The sequence below is a fragment of the Heptranchias perlo genome, chromosome 16 (assembly GCF_035084215.1).
Source record: "Heptranchias perlo isolate sHepPer1 chromosome 16, sHepPer1.hap1, whole genome shotgun sequence".
Classification (NCBI taxonomy): Eukaryota; Metazoa; Chordata; class Chondrichthyes; order Hexanchiformes; family Hexanchidae; genus Heptranchias; species Heptranchias perlo.
The window spans coordinates 11,464,501-11,483,964 of NC_090340.1; the positions used below are offsets into that span (position 1 = coordinate 11,464,501).

Genomic DNA, 19,464 nt, shown 5'->3' on the forward strand with positions numbered 1-19,464 from the left:
AGCATCTGAAAGCACTTCACATGACAAAATACTTTTTGGAGTATAGGAGCTGCTAGCAGGCAAACATGGCAGCCATTCTGTTTCCAGAATGTTCTCAAAAAGCACTGCGATGAACGGCCAGTTGATTTTTTTTTTGGCGGTGTTGATCAAAAGAGGAATGTTGGCCTGGATCTACTTGTAACACCTATTCAACGGGCCCGCCAATTCTCTCACATTCAACGGAAGATTTGCGCATGAGATCATATCTCATGACTGTATGGACTGTGCTGGCAATTCGGGCACTCCTTTTGCTTCCTCTCGCTGGAAAGCAAGAGAAATTAAAACAATCTGAGCCTCCATAGTGAAAGTGATAATCCTATATTAAAACTCAAGTTTTAACAGAGGGCTTTCATGGCCACTTTGGATGCTGGGATAGCTCTGCTTCCATTTTGGCAAGAGAAAACGCTTAGAAATTGCAAAGACGGACAGGCTGTAAAGATAAAAAGGGGAGGAGAGCAGAAAAGCAAAGAAAAGAAAGAAAAAGAAAATAAGGGAGAGGAAAATAACACATTAAACAGGTGCATGTGACAGTCGCTGCCTGTTGTGTTTAACCACATTCATGTGTTTGGCTGAGGTATATGACTTGAGACTGAAAATCTCAGACATAGGACTTGTCCAACTTTGACAAACTCTGCCATTCACTCACACCTCGAGTCTCAAATAAAGACACAGTCTCGGCAATACTGAAATCCCAAAGAACTTATATATACATATATAATAAAATATATCTCAGGAAGGTTGTATTGGCCTTGGAGGGGGTGCAGCGCAGATTCACCAGAATGGGCTAAAAGGGTTAAATAACGAGGACAGGTTGCATAGACCTTGAGTTTAGAAGATTAAGGAGTGATCCAATTGAGACATTTAAGATGTTTAAAGGATTTGAAAGGGTAGATAGAGAGAAACTGTTTTCTCTGGTGGGCAAGTCCAGAACAAGGGGGCATAACCTTAAAATTAGAGCAGGAAGCACTTTGTCACACAAAGGGTAGTGGAAATCTGGAACTCACTCTCATAAAAAGCTGTTGAGGCTGGGGGTCAATTGAAAATTTCAAAAATGAGATTGATAGATTTTTGTTAGGTAAGGGTATTAAGGGTTACAGAACCAACGCAGGTAACTGGAGTTAAGGTACAGATCAGCCACGATCTAACTGAATGGTGGAATGGGCTCATGGGGCTGAATGGCCTATTCCCATTCTTATGTTCCTAGAACTTAGCCAATCAATAGCAGGAAGATGGAAACCTTCTGCTAACCCATGAAAAGTAAAAACAGAAAATTATCGCTTCAGACACTGCCCATTTGGGCTTCCTGCCTTGAGAAAATCTCAGTGCGGTAAACTGTTAAAGATCACATCTGGTGCCCTGCTGTGTACATGATATTCAGTAATAGTTCTGGGATACAATGGGCTATAAATTGGGCAGTGTAGCGCCTGTTTTTTAGGTGCTATGCGGCCTCCTAAGGTCCCAAAATGGCATCCGAAATGCGCGCGCATGGCATGATGTGTGCCGGACGCCATCTTGGTAAAGGCGTTGGTGCACGCGCAGATAACAAACACCAGCAGCATATAAAGAAAGGAGAATATGCATTAGATCAGTATGCAACATTGATTTAAAGGGATATATACCATTTTGGCACTCAATGCTCCAGCCAACGCACTATCTTAACCATGAACAGCTGAACATGTCGTAGACGGCCTGGAGGATCCTTCACCAGCGCTATTTAAAGGGATCAATGCAGGTATTGCAGGTTAGTTGCCATATGTGCTCCACATCTCAACTCGGCCATCTCTATGAACTGAAAGGGGTTCCACTCCCTCGATGTGCAGCTGGGGTGCGACCACACGCAGTGCATCATGCAGGTCAATGCCCGCTACCCTGGCAGCAGTCATGATGCCTTCATTATGCGGCAGTCCAACGTCCCAACTATCTTTGAGCCGGCTCGGCAAGTCAAAGGCTGGCTACTGGGTGACAAGGGCTGTCCCCTCACTTAGACAAGTGTGGATTGATTAGGGAAAGCCAACACGGATTTGTTAAAGGCAAATCGTGCAAAACCAACTTGATAGAGTTTTTTGATGAGCTAATAGAGAGGGTAGATGAGGGCAATGTAGTTGATGTGGTGTATATGGACTTTCAAAAGGCGTTTGATAAAGTGTTGCATAGTAAGCTTGTCATCAAGATTGCAGCCCACGGAATAATGGGGGCAATAGCAGCACGGATACAAAATTGGCTGAGGAACAGGAAACAGAGAGTAGTGGTGAACAGTTGTTTTTCGGACTGGAGGGAGGTGTACAGTGGTGTTCCCCAGGGTTCAGTGCTGGGACCACTGCTTTTCTTGATGTATATTAATGACTTGGACTTGGGTGTACAGGTCACAATTTCAAAATTTGCAATGGCACAAAATTTGGAAGTGCAGTGAACAGTGAGGAAGATAGTGATAGACTTCAAGAGGATATAGACAGGCTGGTGGCATGGGCGGACACATGGCAGATGAAATTTAACGCAGAAAAATGTGAGGTGATACATTTCGATAGGAAGAATGAGGAGGGACAATATAAACTAAAGGGCATAATGCTAAAAGGGGTACAGGAACAAATAAATCTGGGGGTATATGTGCACAAAGTATTGAAGGTGGCAGGGCAGGTTGAGAAAGCGGTTAAAAAAGCATTCGGATCCTGGGCTTTATAAATAGAGGCATAGAGTACAAAAGCAAGGAAGTCGAAGTACAAAGAAGGTTCACTCGGTTAATCCCGGGGATGAGGGGGCGGACATATGAGGAGAGGTTGAGTAGATTGGGACTCCACTCATTGGAGTTCAGAAGAATGAGAGGTGATCTTATTGAAACATATAAGATTGTGAAGGGGCTTGATCGGGTGGATGCGGTAAGGATGTTCCCAAGGATGGGTGAAACTAGAACGAGGGGGCATAATCTTAGAATAAGGGGCTGCTCTTTCAAAACTGAGATGAGGAGAAACTTCTTCACTCAGAGGGTGGTAGGTCTGTGGAATTTGCTGCCCCAGGAAGCTGTGGAAACTACATCATTAAATAAATTTAAAACAGAAATAGACAGTTTCCTAGAAGTAAAGGGAATTAGGGGTTATGGGGAGCGGGCAGGAAATTGGACAAGATTTTAGATTTGAGGTTAGGACCAGATCAGCCATGATCTTATTGAATGGCGGAGAAGGCTCGAGGGGCCAATTGGCCTACTTCTGCTCCTATTTCTTATGTTCTTATGTTCTTATGTCATGATGGGTTTTGGCCACAATTCGAATATTGTGTCCAGATCTGGGCACCGCACTTTAGGCAGGATATGAAGGTCTTAGAAAGGGTGCAGAAGAGATTTACTAGAATGATTCCAGGGATGAGGGACTTTTGCTACTTGGATAGACTGGAGAAGCTGGGATTGTTCTCCTTGGAACAGAGAAGGTTGAGGAGATTTGATAGAGGTATTCAAAATCATGAAAGGTCTAGACAGAGTAGATAGAGAGAAACATTGGCGTAAGGGTCATGAACCTGAGGACATAGATTTAAGGTGACTGGCAAAAGAACCAAAGGCGACATAAGCAAAAACTTTTTTACACAGCGAGTGGTTAGGATCTGGAATGCATTGCCCGAGGGGGTGGTGGAGGCAGATTTAACCATGGCCTTCAAAAGGGAACTGGATAAATACTTGAAAGGAAAAAAATTGCACGGCTACGGGGATAGGGCAGGGGAGTGGAACTAGCTGGATTGCTCTTGCAGAGAGCGGTCACAGACTCGATGGGCCGAATGGCCTCTTTCTGTGCTGTAACCTTTCTATGATTCTATGAGGCTCATGACTCCGGTCAGGCAGGCACACACATGTGCAGAGCAGGCCTACAATGAGAGCCATGTGGCCACTCAGAACGTCATTGAGCACACCACAGGCGTCCTAAAGCAATACTTCCGCTGCCTGGACTGTTCTGGTGGAGCCCTGCAGTACTCCACTGAGCAGGTGTTAAGGTTCGTCATTGTATACTACATGCTGCACAACCTCGCCCTTATGAGGGGACAGCCCTTGCCACCGCCTATCTGGCGAGACCCTGAGCCAGAGGCAGAGGCTGATGAGGAGGAAACAGAGGAGGAAGTGGAGGAAGAGGCAAAGAGGCAACAAGGTGCACGGGCCCTGTCTGCCAGGGCTCTGCGTGCTCACCTTATTCATGAACGATATCAGTAATCTCAATGACACCTCTCAACAGTCCTACACTCCTCACTCTTCCTCTCCCACATGACCATAAAATCGCCCTCCGTATGATTACACATTGTTTCCTCCCGCAGCTCATCGCAGAAATAAAAACCACCACCAACTGTGACTTCAAATACAAATTTATAACGTTACACATTAACTCAAGTATAGCAGATTACATTATTCACCCTTGTTCATTCCCTCAGTGCCTGTCGTTCGTGTGCCTTTGCCTTTCCTAGTGTTACTACGAGGTGCTTCCCCAGTGGCTGGAGTATGGGTGGTGGAAGGCTGCTGGCCTTCAATTGAGGAGAGTGCAGATGGCCTTGGATAAACAATTTTGAGCAGCTCTGAGCCGGGAGGGCCCGGCTTCATTCTGTACCATCTCAGCATGGGCTGCAGCAGTCTGAGCTGGATGGCTGACAGGCAACAGCAAGGGCACTGGCGGAGTGGCAGGGGTGGGAGCAGGAATGCTGTCATCCTGAGATAGGGCAGCAGGTTCCTCTTCCATGGCGCCACTGCCACTCTCCTGGGGCAGGGCCTCAGCAATCCTGGTGATCTGCTGGAGAATGGATTGCTGGAGTGCTGTGACGCCCTGGAAGCCCCTTTCAACAGAGGTACCCAGAGCCACGATAGCAGCAGCCTGAGCCTCTGATTCCAAAGCAGCAATCTGAGCTTCAACTGAAGCATGCAGACCTTTGATGACATCGGGTTGTGCTGCAATGGCAGCTGTTTGTGCTGCAATGGAAGCCACGACATCGGCCATCAGACGCTGTATCATGGTGGGTTCCACAGGTCTGCTAATGGAGGTGACCACCCGTTCCATGTGGGAAAGGATGGGCCCCAAGCCCTGTACAAATCCCTGTTGCAAGTTGGAGTTGGACTCCTCCATGTCCCTTGTCATTGTGCGCAGGCTTTCCACTGTCCCAAGCATTTTTTGGTGTGCGCCCATCAGCCATCTTCTGTTGTCTGGCCCATCGACGTGATCATCTGACGCCTCGGCAGCAGAACTAGTGAGCGACCTCGCCCTCCGGCGAGCTGGCACCTGTGGTATCCGTTCCCTCCGCCCTGGCTCCTGCGGACTTGTGCTCGGTGTTTCACCATGTGCAGATCCCTACTCTAAACTAGCCTCTAAAGGGCGTGCAGTGTCAGTCTCTGAGCTGGTGGATGCGAGTGTCAGATCGAGTGATGGTGTGGCTTCAGTGTCTCCCTCCTCTCCTCCTCCTCCTTGGACGGTGCTGGCACCAGTTCTTGGGTGTCTGCAATGACAAAGGGAGATGGAGTGAGTTGTGGAGCGGGGATGGGAGCAAGTAAGACGCGCGTGCTGACAGCATCTGCAACACGTGAGTCAGAAAAGACATGTAGGTGTGCCTGTCCTCCCTCAGGTGGCTGTTATGCACCACCTTCTCCTGCAAGACAGAGGTAAGTGTGTCAGTAAGTGTCCTGCAAGGTGTTTGGGTGATGTGCCTGTCATGGTCTAATAGCTGCCAGTGCGTGTGACCTGTGAGTGGTGGGTGTGTGCGTTGCAAGTATGTTACTATGTGAGAGTGAGATGCAGCATCTGAAGTGCAGTGTACGAATGGGCAGCGTTTGGTGGTGGGTGGGTGACGGGGAGTGTGATGCGTGGAGCAGTGTTGCTGTTGGAAGGATGTGCCACTTAACCTTTGTATTCGCTCACCTTGACTGCTTGTGTCAAATCATTGAACTTTTTCCTGCACTGCATCCACGTGCACCGTGCAATGCTCCTGGAATTCACCTCCAGGGCCATTTCCTCCCACTTTCTCCGCAGCTGGTGTCTGTAAGGTCTCCTGCCACCCTGCGGATACAGGATGGCCCTCCGTTCATCCACCTCCTCCAACAAAGCCTCCAGTGCGTCATTGGAGATCCTCGATGCACGCTGTCTTGCAGGTCCAGCCATTCCACTTGTCATCCTCCACTGCTTGCACTGACAGTGCACCTCCCCTTTAAGAGGTGCAGGCTGCCTTTAACTAGTGCTTTCCACGCCCCATATTGGGCTTCCTGCTGTTGTGTGCAGCCACTCATCAGCACAGGTACTGCTGGCTGCACGTACAAATCATTGAAATGAGCCGGCAGCAGGAATCCCATATACTGTCTGCATCGGAAACACCACACGCGGGTTAATCACGCACCACGACCCCCATGCCCAGATTCAGGAGTTGTTGAATTTAACCTCCAGTATATTCAAATGTAAAGATACAGAATCAATTTATTTAATTGAAGTGGGACAATAAAATAACTAAAACTTCAGGGGCTGCATAGTACCTTGAATTGGACACTGACCTCTCGGACCAGGGTTCAAATGCAGGCTAGATGTAATGGATCAAAGTCTCCCGGTTGCTTATAAGTGCTGACATGAAATCAGTTTGGGTAGTCTCATCCCAGCTCCTGGTAATTGTGGGCCATCAGCACAGAATTGGTGGTACCTAGCACTGAACGGGCGCTCCTCAGACAGGCTGCAAGATAGCTTGTGTGGGCAATGGACGATGCCACCCTGGTGCAGTAGGAGATGTGCTCCTGAGCTTGGGGCCGAGGCACAATGTTGGAGCAGAATGTGATGAGATTTACTCTGCCTTCACGTGCGCTACACCTCGCCTGAGTGTTTGATGTCGACACGGTGCCTGAAACGGGAAGAGTTCCGTTTCCCCAGCACCGATATTCCTCATCTTTAACAGCACAAAAAATTCTCACTAAAATTTCCCTGAAATGTGAGCGAGTGGTGACTCGATGAGAATAAGCTGCTACAGTTAGGGCGAGTGATCTGGTGAGCTCTGATGTCCCATGACAGATCATATGAATTTTCATGTTTGCCACGAGATTCGTTGTGTGATTTGCTGTTCCAGTGCTGCAATTCCATCTACAGATGTCTCGGAGGCAGTCAAAATGCCGCTTTCTGAGTGGCTGTGAGCAACAAGTTTCTCGCTTAGCTATAACCCCAAATGGTTGGAGGCTGCATGCTTGAGTCACTTGTGGATAAGCAGTGTCACTCAACACACGGCTCCGATTGCACCAAGAGCACAGTAACTTGTAATTGTCATTGCTAGATGGAAGAAGACCAAGGTCCATCGAGTTCACCACCTAGGGCACAAATGAAATCAAGAATCGAACCAGAGTTACGAGGCCCCACTTTCCCATTCCATGGGATAGTATATGCCAGGTTTAAATGGAGGAGGACTGGAGATACCAAGGGGTCAAGTTAGTGTTCATAGATGGACGACACTGAAACAAGCAACAACTCCTGAACAGCTCTATAGCAAGATCACAACACGTAATTATTAAATGGGAATATAGGAAATGCAAGATGAAAAAAGACCCAGGTCCATCCAGTTCACCTTCTACCATCCTGGTCGTCGCATGATACAACGGTAATAGAGTACCGGGGCTGAAAGGGTTAAATTACGAGGCTAGGTTGCACAGACCAGGCTTGTATTCCCTCGAGTATAGCAGATTAGGGAGTGATCTAATTGAAGTGTTTAAGATGACTATAGGATCTGTTAGGATATATTGGGAGAAACTATTTCCTCTGATGGGAAAGTCCAGAACAAGAGGGCATAAAATGAGAGCTAGGCCATCCAAGGGTGATGTCAAAAAGCACTTCTTCACACAAAGGGTTATGGAAATCTGGAACTTTCCCTCCCAAAAGGCTGTTGAGGCTACGGGTCAATTGAAAATTTCAAGAACTGAGATTGATAGATTTTTGTTAGGCAAGATTATTAAGGGTTACAGAACCAAGGTGGGTAGATGGAGTTAAGATACAGATCAGCCATGATCTAATTGAATGGCGGAACAGGCTCAAGGGGCTGAATGGCCTCCTCCTGTTCCTATGAAAATACCGGTAGTCAAACACCAGTCGCTACACCACAGACCATCATAGTCGTAAGAAAAAAAGACTTGCGTTTATACAGTGCCTTTCACAACCTCAGGACGTCCCAAAGCGCTTTACAGCCGCTGAAGTACTTTTTGAAGTATAGTCACTGTTGACTCGGAGGTGATAGTGTTACCACTGAGCCAGCAGTGATGTCCCACGAGAGATCATGTTGAATGCGGGAGGGTTGGTAGGTCTTCAATTAAATTTAATCTTTTTATGCATTCATATCTCACAGGTCTGATAAATCGAAGTTACATCACGGAAATAAGTCATTCGGCCTAGTCAGTCCGTGACAGTGTTCACCCACCACGCGATTATATAGCTCTAATCACATCTACCTGCTCTGATCCCATATCCCCTCATCTCCTTTTCCTTCATCCACCCATCCAATCTAATCTTGAATGTTGACATAGGCCGGGAATTTCTTCGGAGCTCCTCCCGCTCTGCCACCATAACTTCACCGGAAGTGCGGCAGAATCTCCGCTTATGGGGATTATGGTGTCAGCCGTGGCTCAGTGGTAGCACGCTCACCTCTGAGTCAGACCGTCTTGGGTTCAAGTCCTACACCAGAAACGTGGGCCCAGATATTTATGGGGAGGCGGGGAGGGAACGGGGAGACGTGTCAGCGGCCGGGAAACCCGGAAATGACGGGAAGACGGAGGTCCTTAACGTCAGGGCCTCATTAGCATTTGTTCACTCTGTTTCCCGCCCGGCAGCTGGCTAGATTGACAGGCTGGCTGACTGACAGGTGGGAAGGCCAGTGGTAGAAGGCTGCTGCCGGGGACCGTTCAGGACAGTGCCGGGCAATCGGAGAAGATCGGGGCATTATGGGGGGGCTGGGAGCGTGGAAGCAGGGAGAGAAAGATCGCGGGGAGGGAGAGATCGTGGGGAGGGTGAGATCGAGCAGGGGAAAGATTGCAGGGAGAGAGATCGCGGGGGAGAGATCGCAGGAAGGAGAGATCATGGGGGAGAGAGATTGCGGGGGGGGAGGGAGGGAGGGAGGGATCGAGGGGGGAAAGATCACGGTAAGGAGAGAGCGCGGGGGAGTGAGGTCGAGGGGAGAGAGAGATCACGGGAAGGAGAGATCGCGGGGAGGGAGAGATCACGGAAGGAGAGATCATGGAAGGAGAGATCGCGGGGAGGGAGAGATCGTGGGAGGGGAGAGATCGCGGGAGGGGAGAGATCGCGGGAGGGGAGCGATCGCGGGGAGGGGAGAGATCACGGGAGGGGAGAGAGAGATCGAGGGAGGGAAAGATCGAGGGAGGGAGAGATCGCGGGGAAGGAGAGATCGTGGGAAGGAGAGATCACGGAGGGAGAGTTTGCAGGAACGAGTGATCACAGGGAGGGAGAGATCACGGGGGAGAGATTGCAGGGTGGAGGTCGCGGGGAGAGAGATTGCAGGGTGGAGGTCACGGAGGGGAGAGATCGCGGGGGAGAAATCATGGGGGAGAGTTCGCGGGGAGGGAGAGATTGGGGCAGAAAGTTTTCTTGAGGGGCCTGGGGAAGCACTTCCTGGCCCACAAGCAGTGCTAGAAAAGCACTTCCCTGTTGGATCCGGCAGTTCTCGCCTCCATTTAGTTGCCCGGTTTCCTGAGCCCTGGGAAACCTGGCCCGCAGCCGTTAAATTCCAAATGGCTGCTAAAATCTGAGGAACGGAGCCTCATTTAAATATTCTAATCATGGACCTGCCTCTCCAGAGCTGGTTACTCAGATGGCCCCAAACCCGCCGCAGTTAAACCAGAAGCGTTTGCAGCGGGTTGCGGTCGTGTTTCCCATTTTTACCAATTTAACACCTCCCCACCTTAAAATTCCCCTCTTGAGCCCTGAATTTGGGCTGACACTCCAATGCAGTACTGAGAGAGTGCTGCACTATCAGAGGTGCCATCTTTCAGATCAGACATTAAACTGAGGCCTCATCCATCCTCTCAGGTGAACATAAAAGATCTCATGGCACCATTCGAAGAAGAGCAGTGGAGTTCTCCCCGGTGTACTGGCCGATATTTATCCCTCAACCAACATCACTAGAAACAGATTATCTGGTCATTATCACATTGCTGTTTGTGGGGCCTTACTGTGCGCAAATTGGCTGCAACATTTCCCTACATTACAACAGTACTTCAATGGTTGGAAAGCGGTGTGGGACATCCTGAGATCATGTAAGGCGCTGTATATAAATGCAAGTTCCTCCTTTCTTTCTGCTGCACTGCTGGTGAAGTTACAGCGGCTGATCGGGAGCTGCCCTGAGGAAATTCCTGACTGTACTTTCTGCCTCAACCACTGATTCTGAAAGTGAATTCCACAGATTCACAACAGTCTGTGTGAAGAAGATTCTCTTGGTCTCTGTTGTAAATCTCTTACATTTAATCTATGGCCTCTCATTCCAGCCCCCTCAACTACTCAAAACAGTCTGTCAAGCACCAAATACCATTGCGCAGAAGGCACTCACAGTTGAGAAATGTATGGAAGAAGGTGGGATTAATCAGCACCACACTGTTTGGTGCTCTTAGCTACTGAGCCATCTGTGGGGAGCACCAATCTCCTGAATTCCATCACTACTGTTTTAAAAAAGCACAATCTTCTCCTCGTACTGAAATCTTCAAAATAGTAACCCGTTCGGACGGGATGGGGTGGAGTAGGAGCTCAATCAGTCAGACTAAGGCTGGGGCTTAAAAAAAGAAATGAAGAAGGAGTAGGAAGCATTTTCACAGCAGCGATAAAAATAAAATGCCTTAATTCCCCAAACACCGGCTTCCTCTCAGATCTCAAATGCCTCAACATGTCTGACAAGCCTCCCCAGTGAATGTTTGAGAATGGATTCAACAACTTGTTACTGAATATATAATATACATGAATTAACATACATAGAGCACGAGCTGTCAGGCCGATGATCCACACAATTCCTGAAAAAGGAACAGCTTTTTCCTTTTTCTTGATTTTTCCTTAAGAAAAGGTATACACATATATGTTTAATGGAGTAAAGTTTGTCACACAGTACTTAAGAAAGAATAGGAAGACTTGCGTTTATATAGCACCTTTCATGATCTCAGGACGCCCCAAAGCTTTACAGTCAATGAAGTACTTTTGAAGTTGTAATGTAGGAAACACACTGGTATTTAACGAGGCACATGTACTAAGGCACATGAAGTATGGTACGAGGCACATGTACTAAGGTAATCGATATGTTGTTACGAATGGTACAGAGGAAGAGAACAGAGTGACACCTGGCCAATTTTAACAGCTGGGCCTCATTTTTATATTGCACATCTGTCTCCCGCCCAAAGCCTGCGGGAATGAGGTCATGGCCGGTGAGTGGGACCGGGAATTGGGGAGGGAAGTGGACGCCGCCAGGGAATCTAAGGAATGGTTCCTGGCATAAGATAAGTGCTGGGGGGGATGTTACAGAACCGAAGCTGGGCAGGGAGGGAGAGGAAAGATCGCAGCAGTGGAGGCCCAATGATTCCATGTGGGGCCCTGGGGAGTACTCCTGCTCCTCCCGGCCCCCAAGGAACCCTTCAAAAAATTACAAATCTGAACTTACCTTGGGCTCCTTGGGCCACTCTGCTATTTGACACCACTTGAAAGTCGGCGAAGATAAAATTCCTCCAGGTGGGATCGGAGTGACCCTTGGGCCAGTAGGTCAACTTGCCCAATTTTAACCCCACCCACGCACCCCTATATGTGTGAATGCTTACTGAAATGCCATTTCTAAGCTCATTTTCCCATCTTATCAATATCACTTTCCTGATTCCTTTCATCTTCTAAAGAATTAACTATGCTTCCTATTTTAGTTTCATCTGCAAATGTCGACACCTCTGCCTCTGGGCCAAATCATTGGTATACACTGTGAACAGAACCGACTCCTGAACTCTGTGGGACACTACTACCCACTTCGAAAAACTAACCTTAACCCCGACTCTCTGTTTTCTGCCTTCCAACCAATTTATAATCCAGTTAGCTATCTTCCCCCTAATTCCATGCCCCTTAATCTAGCAATTTTCCATGTCAAGGGCTTTCCTAAAGTCCATGTACACTACATCCACTGCATTTCTCCCATCTACCACACCTGTTACCTCCTCAAAGAAGTCTATGAAGTTTGTCAAGCACAATCACCCTTTTGAAATCAATGCTGGCTACTTCTAACTATTTTCTCTTTTAATACTTTTATTAAAGTTTAGATAAAGACACAAAAGACAACTCAGTGGATAAATGTAGTCATATTTTAAAATCTATACATTTTTGATTTTTTAAAATCCAATTTTGGACATTAGAAATTTCAGTTACTGAGAAACAAGGCAGCCAAATATTTTTTCAAAAAAATGTTTTGAGTGATTCAACTACTTCAACTATTTTTTTAAAGATAGGTTCTCCTAACTGGTCATTTAGGATTGTTCTTAAGTACTTGTAGTTTCTCATTGGCAGTTTTTTAGTCACTTACCTTCCTAAGTTCCCTGTTTCATCTGTTCTGATTTGCTGCTGCTTTACATTGAGCCAAAGTATGAAAGTGGTACATGCAAGCATTTTACTATATTGTCAATAGTTAAGATATTGGTGACCTTAATGCAGTGTCACGTGCAAATACTATCAGATTAGGTTGAAATGATGTAGCATGTAGTGTTTCTTTCTTTTAAAAAATGGGCATGATTTTATTCCCAATACTGGTATGGGTTTTGGTCCTTAATGTTAACAGCAGTTTGCACCAACATGAATGTACTAACGCTTTATTCCATGGAGTTAGGTTCCACCAGATGGAGCTTTAAATAATAACTGACGTGCGCTTTTGAGAGACTGGAACTATGCCAGAAAAAATGGACACATATATCACAAGTACAGTACTTATAGTGCCCATTCCCATGACTGAAAAGTCAAGGATGAGAAAAGGCCACTGAGCCCACTGAAGCTCATCGTTCCGACTAAAGCATCCAGCTACGTTCCGAATGCCTCTCGTCCCTGCCACCCCACCCAGCAGATTATTCCAAGTGTTCACCATCAAAGCCACTGGTTTGCAGTTTTCATGGAAAATGGGCAGAATTACTGAATGCAGTCCCAAGACATCAGTGACAAATCCTGAATCTCATGTATTAAAAATAAAATGTGACTCAGTTATCATAAACCAGTAGCCTTTCTTCTCTCTCTTTGAGTGAAGAAGTTTTTCCTAACATAAATCTATTTTAAATTTACAATTCACTAATTGAAATTTGTGCCCTCTGGTCATACTTTTCTGGGTAAATTTGAAGTAATGTTCTTGGTTTACCTTATCTATGCTGTGTAATAGTTTATATGCCTCAGTGAGGACCCCATTTAAATGTCTTCTTTCTATTCCGTAGAGTTTGACTTTCACTAATCTTTCCTCGAGGCTCATCCCTTGTGGTACCATCTTTCTTGTTGCTCCTTGCACCGTCTCTAATGCCATAACATGTTTTTGTGAGTAGAATTTTACACAGTGCTCCGAGTGTGGTCTGACACTGTACAGCCTGGCATAATCTCTGTGGGCTTTACTCCACCGTTCTGGCATATATCCTGATATTCTATTTGCTTTTCTACCTTGTCCAGATATTATCCCTTTCAAAATTCTCCGGTACTAATTGCATTTTATGTTTATTCTACACATCTTTTGACAAACGCGCATTCATCAGTGTTAAATTCCACTTGTCACAGGACTGCCCAATTGTACAGCCTAATTAATTCCTTCTATGCATCCTCTGTCTCTATGGCTCTCGCTATTTTAGTGCTTCAGAAAATTTGACCAGGTTATATTTGGTTTCGACATCCATGTCATCAATATAGATTTGGAGCAATAAGGGTCCGAATACTGACCCCTGCAGGACTCCACTCAATCTGATATTGTGGGGGGAATTTGAACCCCCCAGGACAGGCGGGAGAGGGGTGGGGGGGTTAAATTGTTAAAAATGGGAAACCCGACCCCAAGACGCCGTGAACACGTCCACTTCCGGTTTAACCGGGGAGGGATGGGGGTCGGGTGAGTAACCTGCTCTCGAGAAGCGGGTCAGTAATTTCTGCATCCCACCTGACTGACTTCAATGGGAAAGAGAATCAGACCGGGTGTATAACACATGGCTGATCCACTACCACCAGGTGAGGCTCCGTGCCTAAGATTTTGGCAGCCATTTCGATTTAACGGCTGTGGGCCCGGTTTCCCAGGGCACCTAAAGGGAGGTGAAAACTGCCAGATCCAGCAGGTAAGTGTGTTTCCAGCACTGCTTGAGGCCCAGGAGGAGCAGGAGACTTTCCCCCAGGCCCCCCAAGCTAACCTGCCGCAATCTCTCCCCACCCCCGCGATCTGCTGACCCCCCCACCCCGCGATGTTCAGACCCTTCCTGCGATCTTGCTCCCCCCACCCCGCGATCTCTCCCTCCCTCCTCTCTGATCTGTGGCTGCGGCCTTACACAGCAGACTTTCTCACCTGGCAGCCTGCCAGCCTCTCAATCTGGCCAGCTGCCAGGCGGGAAACTGTGTAAAAAAATTCTAATGAGGTCCTGCTGTTAAATTTGGCAGGACCTCCGCCTTTCCCGTATTTTACGGGTTTCCCTCCCCGCCACCCAGTAAATATCGGGGCCCACGCCTCTCACAGTACTCCATGTTACCTACTTTTTAACCAATTCCTTATCCAGTCTCATACTTTACTCTGAATTACTATGACTTTCCTTTTACCAATTCTATCTATAAGGTATCAACTTCTCAAAACCAGTCGTCGTTGAGAACCTTTTCTACGTCATCATTCTTCAACTTTGAGCCGAGACAATGACTGTTGGCCAACTATTCCGTCAAGGGGGAGGGAGGAGGGAAGCTAATCTAATTCATCCACACAAGGGGGTGATTTTAACTTTCAGCGCTGGTGTAAAGCAGGTGGTATCAGGTCTGCTGCCCATCATACTCCTGGCCCGATTTTCCTTTCCACTGAAGTCAAATGAAGGGAAATGGGACGGGGTATATAATGGGCGGCCATTCCAACACTGGCCATTTTGCATCATGGCCAAAAGTTAAAATGATTCCCAAGCACTTTGCAGCTGGGATCACCAGGCAGACATCAGCAGCAGAGACCTTAAGCTGATTATTCCTGTCCCTATCCTAGTATGGCTTAAGCCAATTTTTTTTTTATTCGTTCATGGGATGTGGGCGTCGCTGGCAAGGCCGGCATTTATTGTCCATTCCTAATTGCCCTTGAGAAGGTGGTGGTGAGCCGCCTTCTTGAACCGCTGCAGTCTGTGTGGTGAAGGTTCTCCCACAGTGCTGTTAGGAAGGGAGTTCCAGGATTTTGACCCAGCAACGATGAAGGAACGGCGATATATTTCCAAGTCGGGATGGTGTGTGACTTGGAGGGGAAGGTGCAGGTGGTGTTGTTCCCATGTGCCTGCTACCCTTGTCCTTTTATGTGGTACAGGTCGCGGGTTTGGGAGGTGCTGTCGAAGAAGCCTTGGCGATTTGCTGCAGTGCATCCTGTGGATGGTACACACTGCAGCGACGGTGCGCCAGTGGTGAAGGGAGTGAATGTTTAGGGTGGTGGATGGGGTGCCAATCAAGCGGGTTGCTTTGTCCTGGATGGTGTCGAGCTTCTTGAGTGTTGTTGGAGCTGCACTCATCCAGGCAAGTGGAGAGTATTCCATCACACTCCTAACTTGTGCCTTGTAGATGGTGGAAAGGCTTTGGGGAGTCAGGAGGTGAGTCACTCGATGCAGAATACCCAGCCTCTGACCTGCCCTTGTAGCCATAGTATTTATATGGCTGGTCCAGTTAAGTTTCTGGTCAATGGTGACCCCCAGGATGTTGATGGTGGGGGATTCGGCGATGGTAATGCCGTTGAATGTCAAGGGGAGGTGGTTAGACTCTCTCTTGTTGGAGATGGTCATTGCCTGGCACTTGTCTGGCGCGAATGTTACTTGCCACTTATCAGCCCAAGCCTGGATGTTGTCCAGGTCTTGCTGCATGCGGGCTTGGACTGCTTCATTATCTGAGGGGTTGCGATTGGAACTGACGACTGTGCAATCATCAGCGAACATCCCCATTTCTGACCTTATGATGGAGGGAAGGTCATTGATGAAGCAGCTGAAGATGGTTGGGCCTAGGACACTGACCTGAGGAACTCCTGCAGCAATGTCCTGGGGGTGAGATGATTGGCCTCCAACAACCACTACCATCTTCCTTTGTGCTAGGTATGACTCCAGCCACTGGAGAGTTTTCTCCCTGATTCCCATTGACTTCAATTTTACTTGGGCTCCTTGGTGCCACACTCGGTCAAATTGTGGAGGTCCAACTGCCACTGAGATCAGTGAAGCCAGCACAGTCTGGGAACTGAACCCATAACCTTCCAGTCTGAGTTACATACTAGAGGTTATTTTCAGTTTGGACGGGTGGAAAACTGGTGGTAGCGGATCAGCCAGGTGTTATACACCCGGTCTGATTCTCCTTCCCATTGCAGTCAGTCAGGTGGGATGTAGAGCAGTAGGCTGATTCACAACCGCTAGTATTCTGCAGGCGCCCAAACTGAAAATGACCCTTATTGCCTTTACCAACTGGGCCATATGAGGAGCTGCAGTTTTGATCTTTCTTTTTTTGAAAAAATTGTTGTGATATCTCCAATACCACCATTTGGAAACCCAACAGACAAGGGAAAGGGTTTTGACAGGGCATCTTGGGACAGTTAAAGACTGAGAACGGTAGGCTCCAAGATGGTGCCATAAGTCTTACTGCTTGTGTGGCAATGCATAAGTTGCAACGTACGACTTAGTGGTGTAAGATACAGCCTAGAACTCCCAAGTTGTTTATTTAGATATTACACATTATTGGAGAAGGCTAGGTATCCCAGCATGCTTTTCAAACAGGCCAAGAAGTCCAGCTTGCCGCTTTTTCAGCAGGATTGCAGACGAAACGCAGCGGGCTGTTCAAGGATAACTGTTGTAGAAACACCATTTATTAATCAACCAGCTGAAGCCCCTCAAGGATGCCTCTTCCTAGATTATCATAGTGTCATAGTATCATGGTAGGTCCAGCACAGGAGGAGGCCATTTGGCCCATCGTGCCTGTAATGGATCTTTGAAAGGTCTATCCAATTAGTCCCATTCCCCTGATCTTTCCCCATAGCCCTGTAAATTTTTTCCCTTCAAGTATTTATCTAATATCCTTTTGAAAGTTGTTATTGAATCTGCTTCCACCAGCCAGAGGCAGTGCATTCCAGATCATAACAACTCATTGCATAAAAAATGTTTCCTCATATCGTCCCTCACCTCAAATCTCTGTCCTCTGGTTCCCAACCCTTCTGCCACTGGAAACAGTTTCTTCTTATTTACTCGATTAAAACCGTTCATGATTTTGGACACCTCTATCAAATCTCCCTTTAACTTTCTCTGTTCTAAGGAGATCAACCCCAGCTTCTCCAATCTCTCCACATAACTGAACTCCCTCATCCCTGGTACCATTCTAGTAAATCTCTTCTGCACCCTCCCTAAAGCCTTGACATCTTGGAAGGTTTTAGTGACCAACTTGCCTCCTGGGAGCGGGTTGGTCGCCCGCCCCTCGTCCCACTCCGGTGAAAACCCGAAATGGGTGTGTTGGGGGCGGGTCTGAAATTGTTGCAATTTCCAATGCTCCCCGCCCCCAACCCACCTGTTTTTCACAGTTAAATTCCAGCCCTACGCCTCTATTAATAAAGCCCAGGATCCCATGTGCTTTTTTGAACAGCCTTTTCAACTTGTCCTGCCACCTTCAAAGATTTGTGTATCTTCTTTAAAGATTAGGTCTCGTTATCAACCCCCCACAATCGGCTATTGACCAAGGGATGATGACTAGACTGAAAGAATGCGAATAACAAGATGAGGTTAGGATTCTAGGAGATAAGACAAAATATAAATTCAGGACGAAAAGTCTCAAATGTTGAGGCGGAGAAGAATTCTGAAGTCAACACTCCTCCCAGCAGGATTGGGTAACATTATTTCTTTGTATTAATCGCTTTAATTTGTTGAAGTGCTAGGGCGTTCTTGTATGTAAGAATTGTGCTTTGCTGGTGAGTCAGCTTGTTAACTCTGTGACTGCTGTGTGTTCTTTTAAATCTGCTACTGATAAAATATACCCGCTACATGCCAGATTGGTTCGGTCTCCTCCTGAATCTCTTGCGGTGGTGCCGAGTTTAAAGGGATCTGCCTTCTCGGAGTTCAAGTGTTAGCTTCCTAGGGGGTGAAATTCAACTATGGCGGTGGCACATAACGGGTGTTCGCGGACCAGCCGCCCGTTATACACCCTGCTTCAATGGAAAGTAAAATTGGGCGAGGTGTATAACGGGTGGCTGATCCGCTAACGCCTATTTTACACCCCTGCCACAGCTGAATTTCAACCCTCCCCACCCCCCTGATCAAGTCTACAACTGCCTTATAATGCAGTAAAAATGCAAAAGTGATGTTGAAACTAGTTGGGAACTTGCACTTTGCTGCTTAACAAACTCTGATCTTTACAGATGGTGTCTGAGGAGAAGAAATCTCTGGTGCAGTTCATTTGAAACTGAATAAAGCATATTTAAGTATACTGAGCTGACAGGTTAATGTTCAAGCATGGAGCATGAGAGCCATAACATAAATTGCACATTATAGCTTTAAAAGATATGTCCTTATTGAGGAAGCAGCCTGGCGGCTAAGAGATTTATGAAAAATGGATCATGGCACAAAGGGGATCTATTAGTGGACTCCACTGAATTATGCCAAGAATCAACACTTCACCTTTTACATTAGAATAGGATGATGTGAGCTGATTAAAACATGATGCGGAGGCAAATGCTTTTATTTCTCCAATTCTCCCCCTCCTTTACTCCTGAAGGCACTGGCTCCTTGCTGGAGTACAGTTCCCCTGGCACACCGTCAGTTCCTTGTCCAAGCGAGCATCCTTCATGTGTTGGCAAGCTGTTTGGTTATGAAGGGCATCAGAGCGGAGTTTGATTTTGTCCACAGCCAACGTCCACTCATGCACTTTCCAGCGGGATTCACAAGATAGTGGTCAGAAGCAGGACTCCTGGCCAATACTCCCTTCCGTATTAGGTGTCAGCTGTGGTTCAGTGGGTCGCACTCTCATCTCTGAGTCAAAAGGTCATGGGTTCAAGTCCCACTCCAGAGACTTGAGCACAAAATCTTGGCTAACACTCCAGTGTAGTACTGAGGGAGTGCTGCACTGTCTAGAAGTGCCGACTTTCAGATGAGACGTTAAACCGAGGCCCCATCTACCCTCTCAGGTAGACATAAAAGATCCCATGGCACTATTCAAAGAAGAGCAGGGGAGTTCTCCCAGTGTCCTGGCCAATATTTATCCCTCAACCAACATCACTAAAAACAGTTTATCTGCTCATTTGTCT

The 19,464-nt window shown here is 47.2% G+C and overlaps 1 protein-coding gene across 2 annotated transcripts in view; it reads right to left on the bottom strand.

Annotated features, from left to right (window-relative positions):
- The window catches only part of LOC137333488 (RNA-binding Raly-like protein), a 1,248,502-nt gene that overhangs the window by 48,996 nt on the left and 1,180,042 nt on the right, over positions 1 to 19,464 (bottom strand). The window lies entirely within an intron of this gene.